This window comes from Oncorhynchus masou, unplaced genomic scaffold (assembly GCF_036934945.1).
Source record: "Oncorhynchus masou masou isolate Uvic2021 unplaced genomic scaffold, UVic_Omas_1.1 unplaced_scaffold_942, whole genome shotgun sequence".
In the NCBI taxonomy this organism is placed as follows: Eukaryota; Metazoa; Chordata; class Actinopteri; order Salmoniformes; family Salmonidae; genus Oncorhynchus; species Oncorhynchus masou.
In genome coordinates this window covers 101889-106651 of record NW_027015912.1, presented here as the reverse complement: position 1 = coordinate 106651, position 4763 = coordinate 101889, and the positions used below count along the sequence as shown (strand labels likewise).

The 4763-nt window shown below is 46.0% G+C and overlaps 1 long non-coding RNA gene across 1 annotated transcript; it reads left to right on the top strand.

Annotated features, from left to right (window-relative positions):
* Nucleotides 1-982: 982 nt before the first annotated feature.
* Nucleotides 983-4060, top strand: LOC135538332 (uncharacterized). The gene is made up of 2 exons (XR_010455402.1): nt 983-1117; nt 1782-4060. It is a non-coding gene; the product is annotated as an uncharacterized LOC135538332 (long non-coding RNA).
* The last annotated feature ends 703 nt before the right edge of the window (nt 4061-4763 follow it).

Below are 4763 nucleotides of genomic sequence, written 5' to 3'. Positions count from 1 at the left end.
CAACTGACCCTGGGGGCCTATAAGCATGAGACTGAGTGTGAGGAGCACACACACACACACCTGTACATTAAGTTGCTCTAGACAACTGACCCTGGGGGCCTATAAGCACAAGACTGAGTGTGAGTAGCACACACACACACACCTGTACATTTAGTACCTCTAGACAACTGACCCTGGGAGCCTATAAGCATGAGACTGAGTGTGAGGAGCACACACACACACACACACACACCTGTACATTTAGTTCCTCTAGACAACTGACCCTGGGGGCCTATAAGCACGAGACTGAGTGTGAGGACCACACACACACCTGTACATTTAGTACCTCTAGACAACTGACCCTGGGAGCCTATAAGCATGAGACTGAGTGTGAGGAGCACACACACACACACACCTGTACATTTAGTTCCTCTAGACAACTGACCCTGGGGGCCTATAAGCACGAGACGGAGTGTGAGGAGCACACACACACACACCTGTACATTTAGTACCTCTAGACAACTGACCCTGGGGGCCTATAAGCACGAGACTGAGTGTGAGTAGCACACACACACACACACCTGTACATTAAGTTGCTCTAGACAACTGACCCTGGGGGCCTATAAGCACGAGACTGAGTGTGAGTAGCACACACACACACACACCTGTACATTAAGTTGCTCTAGACAACTGACCCTGGGGGCCTATAAGCATGAGACTGAGTGTGAGGAGCACACACACACACACCTGTACATTAAGTTGCTCTAGACAACTGACCCTGGGGGCCTATAAGCACAAGACTGAGTGTGAGTAGCACACACACACACACCTGTACATTTAGTACCTCTAGACAACTGACCCTGGGAGCCTATAAGCATGAGACTGAGTGTGAGGAGCACACACACACACACACACACCTGTACATTTAGTTCCTCTAGACAACTGACCCTGGGGGCCTATAAGCACGAGACTGAGTGTGAGGACCACACACACACCTGTACATTTAGTACCTCTAGACAACTGACCCTGGGAGCCTATAAGCATGAGACTGAGTGTGAGGAGCACACACACACACACACCTGTACATTTAGTTCCTCTAGACAACTGACCCTGGGGGCCTATAAGCACGAGACGGAGTGTGAGGAGCACACACACACACCTGTACCTGTAGATTCATGTCTTTTTTAACCCTCGTCGGGCAAATGTGTTTCAATGCAAATTACAGACATCATCAAGTAGATTCTCTTCTCTTTTTTCTTGAGAGGTTGGTTGGGGGCCCGGAACATAATTACAAGTCATTTGTAGACTGCAAATTGACCTCAAAGAAGCCCAAACAGATATAATATTTGACTAAAACACCATTTCAAACCTGGCTTACATGTGTATATATAATCACATCTCTCTATCATACATGGGAATACTTGAACACATTTTCCCAAATGAAAATCATTTGGAGCTGATTTCCTGGTGTTGTTAGTCTTTTATGTCCAACAATGAAAAATAATTGCTCAGAAAACTTGGGGAGCCTATTAAATCCACCCGCGGGCTAAATTCGGCCAGCGGGTCCCCAGTTGGGGAACCCTGCAGTAGGGGCTTAGATTAAAAGTGCATGGCTGCGTTTACACAGGCAGCCCAGTTCTGATCTTTTGCCAGATCAGATCCTTTGCCATTGAGATCACAATTGGACTGCCTATGTAAAGGCAGCCAATAAAACCCAATGTCTTTGTCCTCGTTGTTCAGTGACACCACAGCAGTGCTGAGTGGACAGTGTCACTGGTGACTGACCCTTCCTGTGCCTGTAGTTGCGGAGCTGGAGCTGCGGACGCGGGAGAAGCTGGAAGCAGCGAAGAAGAAGACCAGTCAGGAGATCACAGACCTGAAGGATAGACTGAAGGCCAGCAGAGAGACCATCAACTTCCTGAAGGGAGAGATACGCAAGCTGGAGGAGGAGGACCAGATCAAAGACCACTGATACACACACACTGGGTGAATCTCAATTGTATTTTCTTGATTCCTCATACCTTCTCTCCTTACATCCTTCTCAAAACTCATTGGAACACAAGACATGAGGTTCCTTGTCTTGGATCTTCTCTTCCTATGTGTTTTGAGAAGGAGATGAGAGAGGACGCAATGAATCATGGATATACAATTGAGACACACCCTAAATTCCAAATCAACCTATTGGCCATCTTCCCGAGGCACCCCTGTAGATCTGAAAGGTTTGGATAGGTGGATACAATGTGGTGCTTGTGACTCACCTTGTCTTCTGATTTCTGATAGGCTGGATGGAGTTTCCGCCTTTTTCTTCCACCTATCCAGCCCCTTCAGAGCAAAGGGAGGTGCCAGAGAGGAGGGGCTAGGGATGGATTTGGAAATGGCCCGAGTCTGGAATCCACACAGAATATCACTCCATTTTACGATTGTTTAATTCCATAATATAATATCTGTCATTTCTCAGATGCTTTCATCCACGGTGACTTAGTCATGCGTGCGTATGACTCCACAGTGACTTAGTCATGCGTGCGTATGACTCCACAGTGACTTAGTCATGCGTGCGTATGACTCCACAGTGACTTAGTCATGCGTGCGTATGACTCCACAGTGACTTAGTCATGCGTGCGTATAACTCCACAGTGACTTAGTCATGTGTGCGTATGACTCCACGGTGACTTAGTCATGCGTGCGTATGACTCTACGGTGACTTAGTCATGCGTGCGTATGACTCCACGGTGACTTAGTCATGCGTGCGTATGACTCCACGGTGACTTAGTCATGCGTGCGTATGACTCCACGGTGACTTAGTCATGCGTGCGTATGACTCCACAGTGACTTAGTCATGCGTGCGTATGACTCCACAGTGACTTAGTCATGCGTGCGTATGACTCCACAGTGACTTAGTCATGCGTGCGTATGACTCCACAGTGACTTAGTCATGCGTGCGTATATTCGTCGTACGGGTGGGTCCCTGGAATGGACTCCAGTATCCTGGCCGTACTGTCGCCATGCTCCTCCTGCCACAGGACCTCACATCATTATGGATGATTGCACTGAAGGTAGAGACACGTAGAGGCATTCAGTTTGAATTCCAGACTTAACACTGCCTGGCAGAATGGTTTTATATGATCATGTACATAATAAACAAGACAACTGAAGATAATCCATGTTTGTTTCACCCCCACTCTCAATGCCACTCAGATTTACCACAGATGGCTCTCAGTGCAACATGTCACATTTCTGTAGACTGGTCTGAATGTGAATAGGTTTTGAGCTTCTGTTTTTAATTTGTCTTTTCTTTTTTTCTGTAAAACTCAAACCAGTTTTTCTTTGATTTCTCCTATGTTCAAAATGTTAGAACTGCTGGATCAAACATGTCTTAGATGCTATTCAGGGTTGTTATTTTGTCAAGAATTGAGCTCTTAAACACATCTGGATAGCCTGGCCCTTTTGATATTTTATCTTTATTTAACCAGGCAAGTTGGTTAAGAACAAATTCTGATTCTCAATGACGGCCTGGGAACAGTGGGTTAGTTAACTGAACAGAACGACAGATTTGTACTTTGTCATCTCGGGGATTTGAACTTGCAACCTTCTGGTTACTAGTCCAACGCTCTAACCACTAGGCTACCCAGCTGCCCCTTATGACCTCACTTCTTGATCACCATTTAGATAAAAGATCGAGAACGACAGCAGGCATTTTCATTTCTGTTGGAGAGCGCGAAACTATTGCTTTCCTTGTAAGGAGACCGGAGCGCTGTAATGTTTAATGAATATACAGCCTCTGCATTACCCTTCCACCACCACTAGAGATCGGTGATGAGCAAATATTTATTGGAAGTGGGAGGTGGCAACAATTGTTTGTATTGGAAGAGGGAGGTGTCAACAATTGTTTGTATTGGAAGAGGGAGGTGGCAACAATTGTTTGTATTGGAAGAGGGAGGTGGCAACAATTGTTTGTATTGGAAGAGGGAGGAGGCAACAATTAGAAACAACGTGTGAGTGAAGAAGGGCAGGGGCTTTTTGCATCAACAACATGTGCATAGCAGCATTAATAGAGTATTGTATTATTACATATTGAACAGCATTCCTTTATTCTGCATTTCACTTCAATTGTCATTATAGTTTTTTAATGAAAACCAATTCCCTAGTGACATCTAAATCTAAGACATGGTGAACGCTGCAGTGGGTTTAGTAGATGGCCGACTCATTTCATTTCACACTCTTCAAAACACAGAATACCACGAGTTAGTTAGAGGGTACAACTGAACAGATTGTGTGGCCCTCAACCCACACATCTCCAAAGAGATCTCCCACTCTCTTTACCTCCCACTCTCTTTACCTCTCACTCTCTTTCCCTCTCACTCTCTTTACCTCTCTCTATCCTTCTCATTCACTTTACCTCTCACTCTCTTTCCCTCCCACTCTCTTTCCCTCCCACTCTCTTTCCCTCCCACTCTCTTTCGCTCCCACTCTCTTTCCCTCCCACTCTCTTTCGCTCCCACTCTCTTTCGCTCCCACTCTCTTTCCCTCCCACTCTCTTTCCCTCTCACTCTCTTTCCCTCTCACTCTCTTTACCTCTCACTCTCTTTACCTCCCACTCTCTTTCCCTCCCACTCTCTTTCCCTCTCTCTCTCTTTCCCTCTCTCTATCCTTCTCATTCACTACCTCTCACTCTCTTTACCTCTCATTCTCTTTACCTCCCACTCTCTTTCCCTCTCACTCTCTTTCCCTCTTTCTTTACCTCTCACTCTCTTTACCTCTCACTCTCTTTCCCTCTCTCTTTCCCT